Raw genomic sequence first — 20,207 nt, 5'->3', positions numbered from 1 at the left:
ACACTTCCGAGTGCGCTAACGCGGCGCGTCATAAGACGCATTACGCGGCAACGCGATACGTCACGCTTACGTGACACGTCACGATGTTGTTTTCTAATGCGGCAGTTGCGCTAACGGAACGTTTCCCGGTTCGCTGATCGGGTCGCGGCACCAAATTGAGCTAACGGGAAACTACCCGGTGCGCGGACCGGTAGCGAAAAAAAATTAAAAAAAATTTACATACATAAAAAAATTATATTAAATACATAAAAAATATATTTTTCCTTTAAAAGAAGAATACATTTTACAGCTTTTGATATTTGCAATTAAAAAACCATTGAAATTCACTGAAAAAACCATAGGTTATAGACCATATATAGTTAGGAATTAGCATTTACAAAACCTTGAAAATTCACTGAAAAAACCATAGGTTATAGACCATATATAGTTAGGAATTAGCATTTACAAAACCTTATTTTACTCACACAAAACCATTAAAATTCGCATATATAGTTAGTTGCACTAACTATATATCGCGCACCCGCAATACACTGCTGATGATGTCACATATTACATAATTCATGACATGGTCAGTGACAACACTGATGACATCACTGATGACATCTCAAATGACATCACTGATTACATCACTGATGACATCTCAAATGACATCACTAATGACATCACTGATGACATCTCAAATGACATCACTGATGACATCACTGATGACATCTCATTTGACATTACTGATCACATCACTGATGATATCATTCATGTGATAATACGATGAACCTCTTCAGACTCTAATATAACCTTAAATACAATCAGTGTAAACAGACACTCACAGACTGTCACTCATCCATGGAGTTACTCAGACACCTAGTCAGTCATGCAAAGAATCAATCACACCTCCATTTCCTCAACTATACAGTTATACACACCTTACTTATTCAAACTTATACTAACACATATTTACTCTCTTATACAATCCCTGATACAAGTTCACAATGATCCATCCAGCCACTCACACATTCACTGGCTCTTATGCACAGTTATTTATATATGTCAACTCTCACATGTACTGTGTTTTACATATGTACTTACTTTGACATGTAGCAGTGAGATATCCATTCACTCACCAATACACTCATGCACACAGTCAACCGCCCATACAGCTGTTTCCACATGCACTTTTGAACCCATACATCTAGTGAATCAACTGCTCACACATCTATGCACAGAGTCATACACCTCCCAGCCACCCACACACACACTCAGTCTCGCATACAAATGCTTGGGCAACCAATCAATAACCCATATAGTTACTCATATAGCTACTGATCAACACATGCAGCAGTTTACAGAACAACAGACATAATGATGCACAAATTAAGACAGTTTAGTCACTAACCCATGCACTCAGTGAGACACATTTAATCATTCACTCATACAGTCAGTCATGCACCTACTAAATCCTTCATCCAGACACTTATACATCCACTCATTCTTCAATATGTAAGACATATTTTAACTTTACAGAAACATACAGTCACTGGATGTTGTCATCAGTGATGTCATCAGTGATGTCATTTGAGATGTCATCAGTGATGTCATCAGTGATGTCACTGACCATGTCATGAATGATGTAATATGTGACATCATCAACAGTGGATTGCGGGTGCGCGATATATAGTTAGTGCAACTAACTATATATGCGAATTTCAATGGTTTTGTGTGAGTAAAATAAGGTTTTGTAAATGCTAATTCCTAACTATATATGGTCTATAACCTATGTTTTTTTCAGTGAATATATATATATATATATATATATATATATATATATATATATATATATATATATATATATATATAACGGGTGAGTAGCGCACTCTATAAACCCCCTGATTAATTTATATATATAGATATATATAGATATATTTGTAATTGTTTAATTTCAATATTTTCAAAATCATAAAATAAAATAAAATAATTTGTTTATTAATTGTTTTAATGTAAATATATATTAATTATTATGTAAGTGTGCTTTACTTTTTTATTAAGTTTATTTGTTATATTTGTTAAAATTACATCTACTTTTTTGTATTAATTTTATTATTTAACATATTTAATATTTACAATTTTACTTTTTATATATAAAAAATTGATATTTTGTACATTTTTTACATCAATATTTATTTTCTCCATATTTTTTTACTTATCCGTTTAAGCATAGGGAGTCAATATTTTTGCATTATATATTTTTTATCTATATTTTTTACTTCTATATTTTTTACATTGAAATTCTGTCAGTGAACTACATTTTAAACTTCAAATAGGACTGCCTAACCCTGCTTGCTCCTCCAGGAATATCTAAATCTGTCACATCACAAGAAAAAATTATTTCCAAACTTCCAAAATGATGCGCTTTAGGTACATTTCCATTCACTAAATGTTGAAGAGCTGTGTTCCTTGAAAGTAAAACAGGTTGCTTTTATGTAGCTCTGGAAATTCGATTGCACTGGATATGGCTGACTTAAATTTTCCTAAGTTGTTAACCTGTCGGGGTATGGGTGGTCTTGTTTTCTGCCCCTCTCACACCTACCTGCTGCAGTGAGGCTGTAAAGTTTTGCAATGTACTGCCTTATAAAGGGTACCTTTTCTGTTATAATGCTCTTAGGTCTAGGAAACTGATGTAATTGAAAGTTATGCTATATATGAAATGAAAGATGTTATATATGAAATGAAAGATCATATGTACATACTTGGGGCTGGCTCCTTCAGGATGAGTTTACAGTGAATAGGAGACACAGGTTAGTGTTATTGTAAACAAGTAGGTTTATTAGGCCATCTCCAGTGCACCATTTTGACAGTGTAACGTGTAGAATATACCAAGTTCTTATTAGCGAGCGTAGTCCTGTGCCGATTCTGAAAACTGGTCATAGTTGTGTTGTCTTTTGCTGTTCCCCTCTTGGGTAGTTTTTTCTATACAAACTGGCTTCCCCATTATTCAAATATTCTAAACACACTAAAAACTTTTTTGCTAGAGTCAAAGGATTACCCAACTTTACTTCGCCCTCTATTTAAAAATGATTTTTTGAAATTGCTCAACCTCTGGGTACCTGATCTACTTCAGTGTGGCATAAAATATTTTAATGCTGTCAATTTCAATTGCAATCTATTTGCCACTCTTGCACATATTTTAAGCGTTATTAATTTAAGCAGTCATGGTTATTTATTGTGCGTTTACATCAGTCAATGGTAGCTCCTTTAGTGACTTAGCTGGTTGCAGGTTCTTCTATGTAGTTTACCTTATTCTTTCTTCTAATATTTAAGTCCAATTTTCTACTTAACAATTTAACATTTATTTTCTCTATGTCCCATATATGTACCTCTCTAGCGCTTGAATTATCACTAGTGGTACCTCAAAATGTCTGAATAACAGACTAACCAATACCTTACGTATATCTTTCATAATAGACTAACATATAAACGTTTTGATATCTTCTCTACAGCAATCCCACTGAGCTAATTTGCTGTCATTTTATTCAAACGAGTGAGCTAACTTCAAACAAAGTCATTTTTAGAGTTTTGCAGACAGGGTAGTCTGACCCAAACGTGATAGAGTACACTGTCCACAAAACTGGTGGTCTGCACACCTCATTTACAGGCCAAAGAACTGTCAGCTTTCCATTGATGGAGCCGTGATTTTTCTATCGAGAGAAAGCTATCTCCAACAGCTAGATGGATCATGGGGCTTGACATAAAGTCCCCATTCCACCCACTCTATTTCGAGTGGAGAATCTGATGGAATTGTTTTCTTCTGTCTATCACCACCTGATAAAACCTGGAAGTGAAGGAAAGAAAAAAATGAATGAGCTCCACTCCTGGGGAGAAAGCTCCAAGGGTGGGGGGGTCATTGTTTTTTGGTTTTTCCAGCATCGGGTGTACCGATCAGGGGTGGAGAGGCGGCGGGCAGGTGGGGTGGTGGAAGAGGCCTCAAAACCTGGCTGTTTTCTCAATAGGTCTGCCAGTAGCTCCGTCTTTTCTGTTGACTTCTTTACTGTTTTTATCTGTGTTGTGTTATTCTGAATGTGTTATTCTTGCAACCTGTTCACCTTACCTAAAGCGCCGGGACACTCTTTTTGAGTAACCGTTACGCTATACAAGAAAATAAATAACATAACATAACATAACATAACATAACAGAGCAGCAGGGTGTGGGGGTGATAGTGAGGTTAAATAACAATGTAATTCAACTTACCTACTTGCCACGTACTTCTTGCCACTCCTCCTGGTCGCGTCTCTCTTCCTCTCGCTGGCAGAAACAGAAAGCAGTCTGGAAGCACCCAGGCTCCCCTGAACCAATCACAACGCTGCAATGCAGCGTTGTGATTGGTCTGAGCACCATCGCTTGGCGCTCAGACAGAGGATGGGGGCCTGGGCATGCCCTCCACCCAGGCTGTAATGCAGCCTGTGTAAAGAAGCGGGAGAGTGCCTGTAAAACAGTCATGTGCACTTAGGAGTGGGGGAAAACCACTCCTCGGCTGCTCTGTCAGCCCGCCTGCCTCGCTTCGCAAAGCTGACACACACGAAAAAGGAAAAAATAAAATGATAGTAACTGAGTAATTATCATTTTATTTTTTCTTATACTGCTGAAAAAAGAAGTGGCGCAATGCTCCTCTGTCTTAGTGGAGGAGCCACGACTGTGTTTTTCACTAACAAACTGCCACTTTGGGAGGTTGTTTTGTTGAAATAAAAAACATGTAAAAAGTTTGGTGGATGGCCATCAAAACTGACAGCGGCCATTCATCATAGTTTTTGTGCATTGAAAGAAACTGCCATGACCAGCCGCGATTTCTGAATTTGGTGGATATTATTCCATCAAGGTAGTGGACCTAATGTCCACTACCATTATGGACCAAATACCGTCAGTCAAACTTCAAAACTGGCCCTTTTTCTTTGTGCAAGCAAGGAATAGACTGGTAACATGCCTCATAGTTTGTATTTGTATGCCTTTGATAGAGCGAATACAGCACTCTAAAATTATAGGGGTGTATTATGTCTTTTAAATGCATTTATTCTACACGTTAACCAGAAATGTAATGTGTATTTTACGTAGAACTTGCATATATTAGAAGACACCAAACTCCACTGGACACACCCTCAATGTATCCACTTCAACTTCAAGAAACCCACCACGCACCACCGCACCCAACAGCTGCCTCACCGCTGCTGGAGCAAAGTCACCAAAGACCAGCTGACCTCCACCCTTACCCAGAACACACCCACCAACCCCACCGACACAGATGCTGCTGCCCGAAACTTCAGACAGTGGATCAACAACTGCGCCAACACCCTCGCCCCGATCAAGAAACCGTCCATCAACCACCCCATCAAGAAAGGTTAACTAAAGAACTCCAGATCTCCAAACGAACATGCCGGAAGCTGGAGAAGAAATGCCTCCACGACCCCACACCAGACTGCCACGCAGCTCACAAGGACGCCATCCGCAGACATCACCACCTCATCAGAACAGCCAAGAGATCGTCATTCAAAACCCGACTGGACAACAATGCACACAACAGCAAAGAACTTTTCAACATAGTGAAGGAACTCTCCAACCCCAGTGCCTACACCAAGGACATCCCGCCCTCGCAATATCTATGCGCCTCACTGGCCACCTTCTTCCATCGCAAGATCGCCGACATCCAGGACAGCTTCAACTCCCCATCCGCCCCAACCACAACAGACCACACCTCGAACGCCTCCCTCACCAACCAGCTGACCTCCTGGTCCCACGTCAACGACGAAGAGACGTGCAAGGTCATGAACTCCATCCACTCAGGATCTCCGTCAGACCCCTGCCCACACCACGTTTTCAACAAAGCTGATGCATCCATCGCACCCCAACTACTGAAGATCATCAACATCTCCTTCGACACAGCGACATTCCCGGAAAGTTGGAAGCACGCCGAAATCATTGCTCTCCTCAAGAAGCCCAAGGTGGACCCCAAAGACCTCAAGAACTTCTGGCCCATCTCCCTGCTCCCCTTCTCGGCGAAGGTTATCGAGAAAATCGCCAACAAGCAGCTAACCCGTCACCTCGAGGACAACAACATACTAGATCCCTCCCAGTCCATATTCAGATGCAGCCACAGCACCAAGACTGCCCTCATTGCGCCACAGACGACATCAGGCACCAGCTAGACAACGGCAAAACTTCACCCCTCATCCTCCTGAATCTGTCAGCCGCCTTCGACACGGTCTGCCACCGCACACTAAGAACACGCCTCCAAGAAGCCGGAATCTAGAAAAAGGCCCTGGAATGGACCATGTCCTTCCTCGCCGGCAGAACCCAGAGAGTCTGCCTCCCGCCCTTCCTATCCGCAGCCACCGACATCATCTGCGGCGTACCCCAGGGCTTGTCCCCCAGCCCAACGCTGTTCAACATCTACACGGCCCCCCTTGCGCAAGTGGCCCACCAACACAACTTGAACATCATCTCCTACACCGATGACACCCAGCTCACGCTCTCCCTCACCAAGGACCTACACACCGCCAAAACCAACCTCCACGAGGGAATGAAGGCCGTCACCGTGTGAATGAGGAGCAGCCGTCTGAAACTGAACTCGGACAAGACAGAGGCCCTCTGTGTGGGACAACTTCTAGTGGCCGACCGCACTGGGAGCAGCTCCAACACCCATGGACCACGCACACAACCTAGGATTCATCCTTGACTCCTCCCTCTCCATGTCGAAGCAGGTCAATGCCATCTCCTCTTCCTGCTACAACACCCTCCGCATGCTCCGCAGGATCTACAAGTGGATCTCGACCGAAACAAGAAGAACAGTGACACAAGCCCTCGCTGGACTACGGCAACGCACTCTACGCAGGCATCCCGACCAAACACCTGCAACGACTACAACGCATCCAGAATGCCTCAGCCCGACTGATCCTCAACGTCCTCCGCCACAGCCACATCACCTCCCACCTAAGAGACCTGCACTGGCTCCCCGTCAACAAGAGGATCACCTTCAAACTCCTCACCCACACACACAAAGCACTCCACATCACCGGATAAGCATACCTAAATGACAGACTCAACTTCTACAACTCCCGTCCGCCAGCCCCGCTCCACCAGCTTTGCCCTAGCCACCGTCCCGCGCATCCAGCGAACGACCTCCAGTGGCAGATCCTTCTCCTTTCTCGCTGCCAAACCTGGAACACCCTCCCCACCCATCTACGGCAGACCCAAGACCTGCTCACCTTCAGAAGGCTCCTCAACACCTGGCTCTTCGAGCAGTAGCAGCACTCCCCCCACCCCTCAGCGCCTTGAGACCCTCTCGGGTAAGTAGCGTGCTTTACAAGTTCACTGAATGATTGATTACACAGGTGCAGAAAGACACTAAATCAATATTCATGTAATCGTATGTGTTAAAGTTGCCTGCAGTCTAAGCACCGAGCTGCAAGTTGTGTACGGTTTCACTCCCTCAGCTTCTGAAGAAATAATTGAAATGTATCTTAGTTTGGGCTAGGACCGTATGCTCTCAGCCCATTCCAGGTACAAGGAATTTAGCCTCATTATTTTTAGTTTAAGGAAATAACTGGAATGTCTTTAAACAGTCTGAGAAGCGAGAGGGGAGGATATTGTCTTTGCCTGGCCTATCTACTCTCCAAGGTCACAAGAATCGAGGAAGATTTAATTGAAGAATTCATGGAAAATCACTGAAACGCAGGAGAAGTGAAATAATCTGTCATGTGACACATTTGGGAAGGGGGCTGAATTTATTCTTTTTGTATTGTGCGCAGGGATAGAAAATTCTGACTTCTAGATTTTGGAAGTAGAAGGAGCATCTTGAGAACGAGCTCCATAGCTTTAAGCTATTTGACAAATTTGACGTGAGTACTTCTAAGGAAGTCTACACGTGCTGACACCTTTTGAGAACTAAATTAGGGGAACCAGCTAGAACCATCATTTATGAGAGTAGTGAAGTGAAAGATATTTCATGCTTTCCTTCCTAATGAAAAGGGATTTGATTTCCGCTTTTATCTTGGGTTGTGCATTAATCTTGGAGTTTATTATTTTGTGTTTCTTTTACCGAATCAATTATATGCGTAGATTTGGCTCTGTATTTATTTTTCTGTACCTATATTCACTGATTTTGCGGTGTGCATATATCCAATTATATTTGGCCTTATAATAAAAATCCTTAACTGGAATTCGGAGTCTGTGGTCCTTAAAGCATGACTACATTCTAAGTATAAATTTGATGTGTTTCTTCCCCTCAGCAGGCAAATAAAAGACCATCATAGCTGAACTTGGGGTATAGGCAAGCCCCAATTTTTGCTAAATCACCTTCGTGGGATAATTCTTTGTTTACATTTACCACATTGGTAAAAGAAAACTTACTGTTTGAAATCATTTGAGTACTACCACTTTGTTATAATGTTCTCAGTAAAATAATATATTTCTGAAGCACAAAAGAATAATCGTTTTAATACATGCTTGTTTGATCCCAAGAGACTGATATTTAATTAGGGTCATTCTTCGAATATTCAGCTTACAGTCATAGGATGAGTCAAATTATCGAGTGACTGCAACCTCTGCTATTATTATTCTATTTTAGTGGTGTGCAGAAACCCCTAAAGCTTGCATTGCTCTTTCTGTTGTAACTGAAGGGCTCTCTTTGTCAGGCTCTTTAATGTACATGAATAGAGTCCATGAGGAGCGTTGAGTAGTTTTAGAGGGTCAGGCATTCATTAAAGCACAGTATCATTCTGAACAGCATTATTTGACTTACCTGAAACAGACCAGGTCTCTTTGTCTAGGAATAACACTCACCATGGAGGCTGCCGACGGCCACTAATAGAAAAGCAAAAGCAATCTTCATGCTTCAGAGCTGGTTGGGTTTTGAGGTTTCAGTTGCAACAGGCAAGGTTCAAACTCATGTTGTCTCTGGCCGTCCGGAGCTCCTTTACTTAAACTGGAAGCGCCCAGTCAGTCTTCTCCCAGCAGATCTTAGAGCAGGTCACATGATAACTTTACCAGTTTGGTTCTTCCCAGTGTAAGTAAACACTGTTGACTAAGCAGGTGCCAGTTTCTCTCCACCTTCATTTTCGTGTTCTATGCCAAGAGAGGAAGTAAACACCGTATTTGGCATCTCTCTTTTGTTCTAAACAATGTAGCTCGTGAGTTGTGCCTTTGTTATGGAGCTTTAGCTTTTGTACATGATGATTTTTTTCATTCTTTCACTTTGGTGTAGGGCCCCATGGCTCTGGCCATGAGGTCTTGCCTTTCTAGTTCTAATGAAAACCTTGTTGTTTTAGTGTGAAGGATAGGAGTGGCAAACTTTTACCTTAAAGATTCCACCTCTGAGGAGGATTTTTCAGTAAAGTAGTTGTTGCAGTACAGATTTGATCTGAGTCTGGGCGAATTTCAAATGTCTTATGATCTTACAAATGGGTCGCTGCTTTCATCAATTCAAATTGTGCTAGTATATTTTGAAACGTTAACGCTTGAATTATAACACGTGTTTGAGTTCTCTTGATCTCTTTCCATTCCATCTACATCTTTGGCTAGATGGTTCTTTGTGTGCTCTACTGTAGCATACTGTCACTGTGGCATGTACCTCTCTTCCTTTGGAGCCAGCTCTGTGTTCAAAGGTTTGAGTATTGTGCTCTTCTTATCTGTAAATGGAAGATTTATCGGAAGGAGGTTTGGGGGGCAGCCGAGCCCGTGAGGTCTGCCCCCCGGGCAGATTTGTGAGGGGGGCGAGCACGAAAGCGGCCATTTCACTGCTTTGGCCTGCCTGGGGAATAGCCCAAAGGCAGCCCAAGTTTGAATAAGATAGCCCAAGGGGTATTTATGAGTGGTCAGCGTTTCCCGGCCACCATTTTAGATACTGGTGACCTTGTGGCCGGGAGCGCTGTAGTTAGGTGTTTTTTTCACTCAGGCAGGTTATTTATGTGGTGTTGGACTTACTTATCTGGTGTTGGTGTAGTGAAGATCATGGCTGCTCACAATGATATTCGCGTCCTCGAGGCCATCCGTCAGCTGAGTGAGGAAAGGTGGATGGATCTGCTTGTGGGCCCGCAGGGCCCGGTGCGCCCGGCGAGGCGCACGTCCGCGGGCATGGCGGAGGCAGTGTTAGCCTGCTCGCTGTCGCGTAAGATGGCGCCTGTCCAGGTGGGTGTTCAGGGCCGCGCGGATAGCAGGGGCGCGGCCCTGGTCCTGGATGCGGAGTTGGACAGTGGCAGATCGGGGCGAGGAGCGCTGCCAATAGCTCCTCGCCGCGGCGCCAGGAGAGTGAGGTAAGGCGTCCTGGGGGCGGGGTAGAGGGTGGGAGGAGGCCGCAGGCGGGTAGCACAACTGGCAGCTCCTCGCGGATGCGACCCCCCCGGTACCTCTGGGGAAGTCTGAATGGAAAGGGCGGGGTGCTGGGCCCCGAAACAGACCGCGTGGCAGTCGGGGAGGGGGGCGGGAGCCCAGGAAAGAGTCGAGTCGGGTGGGAAGGGGAGGAGTAAACCCCACGGCCGGCACATGAGGTTTGTGGCCGCTCTGGTGAGGTGGGGGCGGCCGCGAGGGAAAGGGAGGGGCTCCATGGGGAAGCGAGTGGCAGGAAGGTCCCTGGGGGGAAGGGAGGGCAGGTGGCTGCTGGGAGGAGGGAGAGAGGAGGTAAAGGGCAGGCTCAGCGACAGGAGAGCCCATCCCACCGGTCTTGTTCTAAACAGGACAGGGAGAGGGAAAGGCAGGGGGCCAGGGGAGGGAAGAGGGGGGTGTCCTGGGTGAGGTGGTACATGGTGTCAAGGGGAAGGAGGGGCTGCAGGGGGGAAGGAGCCCGTGCGGCATCTGGGGGTGGGGGGCGGGTAGAAACAGGGGGTGTCTCCTTTGCGGACGGATTCAGGGGATAGTGAGAGAGAGTGGGAGGGTTTGGACGTTTTTTACGCCTGGGGGGAGGGGGTGCGGGAGGCGCAGGGTTCCCCTGGGGGCCGGGGCAGCGTGACAGGGAGGTGGCACGCCCATCGTGGAGGGGAGAGGAGCCCAGGTCTAATGGGGAGGGGGTGGGAGGGGCCCAAGGGGGGGCAGGATTGGGAGGTTGGGGGGACTCGTCGGAGGACGGGGGGCAGGAGTAGGGGGGTTGGTTCTGGAACGATGATGAGCAGATCGTGGAGTACGGGGGCATGGGCCGTTGGGGGTCGGGGGCGTCGCAGGAGTGGGGGGTCAGCTCAGTTTGAGGGACCCGGCACACCAGACCTACCTTTTCTTTTGCAGGAGGACAGCCAGCAAGGGGCTGCTGACTTGGCAGGACTATGGACGGCCCCGCGAAGCAAAGGGGAAGGAAGGGCTGAGCCTCCCGTGGCATGCCCGGCACCAGCAGGGGATCCCGTCGCGGCTGGCCGAAGAAGGCCTGTAGCAGGCTCACAGACCCCTTCACCCACAGGGCTGCTATGGCTTGGGGGGTACCGACGGAGGAAGAGCGCCGCCGTGGATGTTTTTAATGATTTGAGAGGGGTGCAGGAGGTGGTTACGGCCTCCGGCAGGGTGCAGTCGGCGCCGACAGCTGGCCAGAGTTATGTGTTTGGTGGGGTGCAGTTGATTGATGACAGGGACAGTTTAGAAGAAGGGGAGTTGAGGGATGGCGAGGACGGTAGGAGGTGTTGGTACTCTTTTGCAGGTGTCACGGGGCCTGAGGGAGAGGACAGCCCGGATACATTATTGGGAGAGGACAGCGTCCCTGGATCGGAGGGGTGACGAACGGCGTGCGGACTTCTTAGTGGCAGGTAATCGAATGGGCGCAGCGCACCTGGTATTGGTGGGGGGGATGGGTGTTGGGGGAGATCGGCTGCGTAAGGGTAAATATGTGGTGGACAGAGGTGTAGGGCCGGATAATGCAGTGGTGGGTCCTGGTGGGAAGGTGTTGGAGGGTGACCACAAGAAGGGAGGTGTGGGCCCCCCGGTGCCAGGGCATGAGGGCACTAGCAGCGCTGGGACAGGTGGAGCCGCAAGTCGCTTTGACACGGCGGGTGCACGGGAGACTGTGGAAGGCACAGCGAAACCGGAGAGCAAAGAGTTAAAGATTAAGCGGCTCCCATACATGGGGGTAACAAAGCCTCTGTGCGCGCATTTGATGCAGTCCACTAAAGAGCGGATATGGAAGGGGGAGTATGTTGAGTTGCTGAAGCTTTTACGCCGGGAGGTGAGGGCGAAGGAGGGCTCCAAGGAGAAGGAATACGAACTTCAGAAGAGGCCAAAAATTCCTCTAATGATAGAAAATTGGACGGCAGCGTTTTTAATTTTCGCCAGCGTTTATTGTGAAAAATTTCCTGAGCGTTCGGTGTCCCTGTTTAAGTACATGGACGTCATTAGGAAGGCGCAGATCACGGGGTGGTTTTGGTGGGCTCAGTACGATGAGGAGTTCAGGGCACGGATGGCGTGGGACCTAGAGGCGAAATGGGGCGAGTTAGATTTTGATTTATGGCAGCATACCATGGGGCTGGCGGAGTCTGGCAAGACCATATTTACGGCCAGTGGGTTACCTATTATATACCAGCCCTTTCAGGGCCGCCTCACACGTCGAAGGGTGGGGGCAGAGTCCAAAAACCAGTCCGGGTCGGTGGGGTCCTGTTGGGACTAAAATAAGGGGGCGTGCACTAGGGAACATTGCCGATTTAAGCATGAGTGTTCCAGTTGCGGTAAATACGACCACCTCATGGTTCGCTGTTGGGGGGCCTCGGGGCACCACCAAGGTGGTCAGCAAGGGCAGGCTGGGGGTGTGCGGTTGGGAAACACACAGCAGACTGGCAGTGGTAGAGGAGGTAAGGGGTCTGGGCCAAAAGGCTCATACTCCGGTTAAGGTGGATCATTTACTGGCGGCCCTGCAGGAATACCCGGACAGGGGGACCGCGGATCGGTTACGGACCGGGTTTTTGGACAGATTTTGTGTGGGCTATGAGGGGCCTCGGCTGAGGAGATTGGTGGACAACTTGCGGTCTGCCAGGGAGCACCAGGAGGTGGTGCAGAGCAAATTGGATAAAGAAGTCAGTGAGGGCTGCATGGCGGGACCCTTTGAGGACTGACCGTTGGAGGATTTGATTGTGTCCCCCATTGGGATGGTGCCCAAGAAAGAGGCAGGCAGTTTTGCCTAATTCAACATTTGTCATGGCCTGAAGGTGGCTTGGTTAACGATTACATTGATGAGCAGGAGACCACAGTGTCTTACTCGACGGTTGACGCTGCCATGGCCCTGGTGGTGGCTACAGGAGCAACGGCGAAAATGGCGAAGTGCAACGTCATGTCAGCTTTCCGGCTGCTTCTGGTCCAACCCAGACGTTTGGGGCCTACTGGGGATCCAGTTTAACGGCCGCTGGTACGTGGACAAGGCATTGCGGATGGGCTGCTCGATGTCTTGTGTGCTTTTTGAGTGTTTTAGTACGTTCCTGCAATGGTTTTTCACGGAACAGACAGGTCACCAAGGAGTTACGCACTACCTGGATGACTTTTTCTTGGTCGGGGCCCCAGACTCCACGGACTGCCAGGTTGCGCTGGACAGGTTTCAGGAGATCATGGAGGACCTCGGGGTGCCATTGGCACCAGAGAAGACAGTGGGGCCAGGCACAGTGCTGTCATTCTTGGGCATAGAGCTGGACTCAGTGTCGATGAAGGCCCGGTTACCAGCGGAGAAGAAGCAGCAGATGTTAGGGCTGCTCGAGGGGATGGTGGCAAAGCACAAAGTAACGGTTTTGGAGATTCAGGTGCTGTTGGGGCACCTCAATTATTCTTGCAGACTGGTACGCGTCGGGCGTACGTTCTGTAGGAGGTTGGGCAGGGCCTTGTCCAGTCAGAGGCCCCCGCATCACCACGTGCGGTTGTCCGAGGGCATTCGCGAGGATTTGCGGATGTGACAGTTTTTCCTGCAGCACTTTAATAGGTTTTCAAAGCAGAGAGGGGAGGGCCTGGTCTGGGATGTCCAGATTTTTTCGGACGCGGCAGGGAGCGATGGTTTCGGGCTCTACTGGCAGGGGAAGTGGTATGCGGAGAAGTGGCCCACAGAGTGGGCGGGTTGGAAGGAGCATTCCTGGAGCTTTTCCCTCTGGTGGTGGCGGTCTCGCTGAGGGGGCAGGTTTTGGCCCACAGATGTGTGACCTTTCATGGGACAACATGGAGGTGGTGCAGGTGGTGAATCGCCAGTCCGCCAGGGATGAGCAGGTGCTGAAATTGCTGCGAGTGTTTTTGCTGAATTGCCTGCGCCATGAAATTGCTTTTCGCGCGGTGCATGTTCCTGTAATCAATAATGACATAGCGGAAGCTTTGTCTAGTTTGCAGTGGGGGAGATTCCGTGGGTTAGCCAAGGACGTGGATCGGGACCCAACATGCATGCCTCTGCCGCTGTGGTACGTATGCAACACAGGATGTTGCAGCTGGTTCTAGGATCATTAGCAGAGTCGACGAAGACAATGTATGTGTCTGCATGGGGGGAGTTCATGGCATCTGGGGCACCTTGGCGGGCCCCGGGGCGGGAGAGACAGGAAGATGTGGTACAGTCTATATTGTACCTGATCGACAAAGGACTATCGCGGGTTACAATAGCGGGCAAGCTGGCGGGAATTGCTTTCATGGGCAAACTCTTGTGGGGGTACGCATCATCTCCGGGCGAGCTCGGGTCAAGGAGGCTGGAAGGTTGGGCATGGGAGTGTGGGAGGTCGGATAAGGTTTGGCTACCATTGTCGTGGGCAGTGTTGGGGAGGGTAGTAGGGGCCTTGCCTTTAGTTTGCAGGGATGGGAAGGAAACTTGCCTGTTGACTCCCTTGATGGCATGGATGTTTCTTTTCAGGTGTCGAGTTGCTGGGATCGAGAGCCGGTACGGGGCTGCGGTGGTCGGAAGTGCAGGTGCGGATGGAGGAGGTGCGAAAGTCTAAGACAGACCAGAGGAGTGTTGGCAGGTGGGTAGTGTTGCGGAAGGAGGCGGTGGGGGACGTGTGCCCGGTGCGGTGGGGCCTGCAATGGCAGGTGAGTGAGTTGGCAGAGAGGTTGATGTACACCTGTTTCAATAAAGTGGCCTTTTACACACACAAATGGTTGTCGGTGCTACTTGCCCCCATTTCCTCCCTCCCAAAGTAGGGGCGTAGCTTGGTCAGTAAGGTTGGAAGGGTGTGAGTTTTGGATCTGCTAACAATCACGCTGGCACATAATGTTAAAATACATTATACGCCAAGCTGGGTGCACAAATGGCCTTGAGGGGCTTAAGGGGCAGCAGAAAGGGAGAGGCTATGGATTGGTAGGGGCACTAAGTGAGAGTAAGCACATTATTTTGTGAAATAACCAACGATTTGAAGTCTTTAGAAACAGAGAGAGGGAGAGTTTGTGTGCGTTTTTGTCGGTGTGCTTGTAAACATTCCTGGTGAAATCCAACAGAGACCTCACCATACCCAACTGACACACCTGCATCCAACTATTTTACATTTATTATGGGGTATAGCACCCCGAATACCCCCTGTAAAGCAACGCCCCTGTCTGAAACGTCTGGCTTGAGGGCTGTACAAGAGCCTCGTCTTGCGTATAATCTTTTCCCAAACAGCTCTGCCACCTGCTCCTCCACAGGATCTGGCTAGCCCTCGGACCATCCATCTTTCACATTGTCATTAGACATCCTGTGCTTTCTATTCACGATTTGCAAAGTTGCTGTAAGAAACTGGCCTATACCAAATCTCGGTGTGCTTTCCAAGACTTTGTTTTACGATTAATGTCACAGCAGGACCTGCACTTTCATGTCCTACTTTGATGTCAAAATTGTGCCACAAAGCAACAATATTGGCTTGGCCCACTTTCTCGCCTTTGTCTATCATGACAGTTTAGAATTGGTAATGGTGTCTGCTGAGAGTACCAGAGCAGCATCTTTGTTTCCATTATTTTTGAGAGCCCCTGCTTTGCAAAATTCAGCCTTGTGGTGAAGGCTCACCTTCAACCCCCACCATTGTTTTCAGGATATCAGGATTTTCTACATAGCTTAGGGTTTTTCCCCTGCCTTTCAAACTTACTCACTCTCAGATTGGTATGCTGAGCTATTATAAAAAAGTCTTAAATCTGCCAGATGGTATGCACAGTTTACTTTCATGAGGTCATGTTTTAGTCTTTTATCCTTTGTCATCAAAATACTATATATCAATGTTCCTACCAAGTCTCTGAAAGATTTTACACAGCCATTACTGTTCTATGTATGTGCCTGTTTTCGATGTGATGCTCCATCTGCCCCTGTTATCACGCTCCTGGTTGGATTCAGCTTGCCCGGAGTCTCAAACCCCACTCAGGTTAAGTCATGGTGCTCCTCTCCTGCTCTTGCTTTCCTCAACTTTTGTGTTTCTTACAGCAGGTGTAGAACCCACTGCTGGTGGCTCCTCTGAGATCTGCCTCAGTTGCAGATTAATTAAGCTCTTCAATCTCTTAGACCTTCCAGCATTCAGTGGTCTTGCTCAGCTCACTTCTACCTGGTTTCAGAACCAGCAGCACTGCTATGAGTATCAGTTGACCTCAGGCTTCTGCTTCTCCATCACCCCGCTTTCCGTGCTTCCGGCTTCTCCACTACCTTGCCTTCCATGCTTCCCGCTTCTCCATCACCCAGCCTTCCGTGCTATTCACGAGGCTCCCTCCCAGCAAATCCTCTCTTTCCTTTGCAGCATCTTTAGCTTTGCTGATAGGCAACTGTTCCTCACTGTGCTGTAGGCCTGAGTCCAGTGTGGCTTCTATCATTAGGCTCTTCACTCATTTGCCAACATCAAAACTGGTACAAGGGATGCTTTTACATATTCCTCCTGGGACCCAGGCAGCATTCTAGCTCGCAGTAGAGCTCACAGTGGTCAATGAGCTTTCATCCACAAAATAATCTCGGCGAATGCAGCAGGAAAAGCAGGTCACACCTCCTTGCTTCGGATGCTGGGGTGAGGAGAGGGGAATAGGGAAATGTAGGGCGTTGGAGATGAGATTAGGTGGGAAAAGGAGGAGGAAGGGTTGAGGGAGGAAGGGAAAATAAAAGAAACTACACTACAGATTTCCCAAATATTAACTGTGAATGTTAAAGATGTATCCAATAATGGGAAATGGGGATCTCTCTTTTAATATCTGAAACACACAAAGGACGAAAAAAGGGATTAAATAGAAACAGAAACATAACAACACAACTCTATACAGTAGATTATGGATTAATGCATCACTGCAGCACATCGACGCACTACCATTATCTTTGAGAGACGTAACTGCTAAGGGAAGATGAACGATAGTTTACACTTGTATCTATAGGGTATCATTTACATTACTCTTCAACTATGAGCCATTGTCCAATAATCCTAAAAATCATATACAGCTAAATATTACACTTACAGTTCGCCCTATTTTATAACTTTTGGAGTAGATTTTAATCTTACCCTATCGAACCTAGATGAATTTTAATCTCGGATTTGGGAAAAAAACGTAACCTCCAGAAAATCAGGCATTATTAATCTGCACGACCTTATGGAAACCTATAATCTGACTGGCATTTGGGGGTGAGAGGCATCCTTCGAAAATTGACCTGTTTCTTATAACAGTAGGGATTCAAGCTGTTTGGATTAAAATGAAAGTGGCAGTTGTCTGGGATCATTCTCTTGTGATCACAGAGGCAGCCACTGCGGGGCAATCACCTCCAAAGAAATCTTCTAGATGGAGGTTTGAAGTCAAATACCTGGAAATTGAAGATTTAATAAAAGCAGATTGCTCCCTGTGTAGAAACTAACTATAGAGGTGCAAGCAGTGCAAGCTTATATAAAGTATGGCATTGCATCAAAACTGTGCCATGTGGGACCTGCATTGCATGATTATGCAGAAAGTAAGCTCATGCTAATCAATCAACCATTAGTTTATTTAAGCGCGACAACTGACCCGTAAGGGTCTCAAGGCACGGGGGGACAGGAGGTGCAGCTTCCAGTTGAATCAAGGTCTGTTGAAGATCCAGGTTTTGAGGTTTCTTGTGAAGATAGGGAGTGAAGTTGTCTGCTGTGAGGTGGAGCAGAAGGATGTTCCATGCTCTGGCTGCTAGGAAGGAGAATGAGCGGCCTCCTGATCTTGTCTTTCTGGTGCAGGGACCTATGGCATAGGAGAGCTGGGCTGATCGTAGGGTTCTTTGGGGTGCATGGAAGTTGATTCAGCTTTTGCTGTATGCTAGTCCGGTGTTGTGGAGGGCTTTGTGAGCGTAGGTGAGGATCTTGAAGGTGATTCTAGCCTTGATGGGGAGCCAGTGGAGTGTGCGCAGGTGTTGGGAGATGTGGCAGTGTTGTGGTAGGTTGAGGACCAGTTGTGAGGCAGCATTCTGGATGTTTTGTAGCTTGTGGGTGAAGTTTTTGTTTATTCCGGAGTAGAGTGCATTGCCGTAGTGGAGTCTGCTGGTGACAAGGGCGTGGGTGACAGTTTTTCTGTGCTTGAAGGGGATCCATTTTAAGGACTTCTGTAATAGGCGGAGGATGTGGAAGCAGAAGGATGTGACAGAGTTGACCTGGCTGTCCATTTTGAGCTCGGAGTCGAGGAAGGTTGCACAAGTGGTCGGTGGGGGCGGGTGGGCTCTCGAGGGCGGGGGGCCACCAGGTGTCATTCCAGGCATCAGAGTGTGGGCCCATGATGAGTACTTCTGTTTTGTCGGATTTGAGTTGTAGGCAGCTGCTGCTCATCCACTTGGCGACTGCTTCCATGCCCTCTTGAAAGTTGCGTTTGGTCGCGTTACCTTAGTTGGATAGGGAGAGGATGAGATGGGTGTCATCTGCGTATGAAACATTGTTGAGTCCGTAGGTTCTGACGATGGGAGTGAGAGGAGCCATGTAGACATTAAAGAGCGTTGGGCTGAGGGAGGACCCTGGGGGACTCCGCAGCTGGTAGGTGTGGATTCCGAGAGGAAAGGGGGGAGTCTGACTCACTGTGTTCTGCCCGAGAGAAAGGAGTTGATCCAGACTAGGGCCTTGTCCCGGATATCTGAGTCGTGGGGTCTGCGTATTAGAGTGCGGTGGATTACCGTGACGATGGTCACTGAGAAGTTGAGAAGGATGAGGTCTACTGTTTCTCCTTTGTCCAGTAGGGAGCTGATGTCATCTGTTGTGGCGAGGAGTGCGGTTTCTGTGCTAATGAATTACTAACCCTACTTTAAATACTTGTCAAACGACTCATCAATTTAGTCATAAATATAAACCATATTCAAGAAAGGAGTAAGCTGTGAATCTTTTTTACTAAATACAGTGACTATAAGAAAACAGCAGTAAGGTTGGTAGACTCATTGCTTGCAAGCCAAAATTTAAAATGTGTCAGAAGAGATTCGCTGTATTGAAGATCCCACAAAGATAATGCTAGAGTATACCTTAAGAATCTTGTATCATTAGTGTTTCATCAATTCAACACAGAAATATAAAAGGGAGACTGAAAACTCTGTACAGATTAATAAATGCCTAGATCCATAATCTTCCAAAATCAATCGTTATCCCAACACTCATTTATTTCCATGAGTAATCGATAAAAAGAAAAGTGATAGAAATAGTTATCAAGGTGCTAATGGTAGGGAAGACAACTAGACCAGATGAGTTTGGAATAACATTTATAAACATTTTACCAAGTCAGGGGCTCAGATGAGAATATTTAAAGAAGTTCACTTGTGTACGTTGTAAACATTACCCGTGCTTCCTATTGTCCTTTCAAGCTCATAAACTCTGAATGTAAGATCACTAATAATATGGCATAAGTTATAGGGAGTGCGGTGGACTTAGATGAATCCTTCCCTGCTTTATAGCTGGTCTATCCTTAACGGAACAAAACGCTTCTTCAAGGAGGTAATGTCTACCTAGAAAAAACTAAAAGAGAAGGAATAATTATTTTCTAGACACCAAGAAGGCTTTTGACTGGTGAATTGGGACTATTTATGGAATATCCCAAAAAGATTGGGTGATTTTGCACCATTCCTGACACCTGAATTTTTTAATTTACAGAGGGCTTTTGAGTTTATGGACTAGTTCTCAGTGTACCCAGCTATAAGATTAATCATACTAAGACAGAAGATATACTTTTCTGCACTCTGCCTAAACACTAGCCCTATCTATGAGATTAACAATCAACCTATATTCAATCATATATCTTGGTACATGAGTATACTAAACAGATAATGGGACCAACTACTATTTCAACTGATTGAGAGAATTAACCTTATCAAAATTATCATCTTACGGCA

Source organism: Lissotriton vulgaris, chromosome 7 (genome assembly GCF_964263255.1).
Source record: "Lissotriton vulgaris chromosome 7, aLisVul1.2, whole genome shotgun sequence".
NCBI classification, from domain to species: domain Eukaryota; kingdom Metazoa; phylum Chordata; class Amphibia; order Caudata; family Salamandridae; genus Lissotriton; species Lissotriton vulgaris.
Note: the sequence above shows the minus strand (reverse complement) of the source record.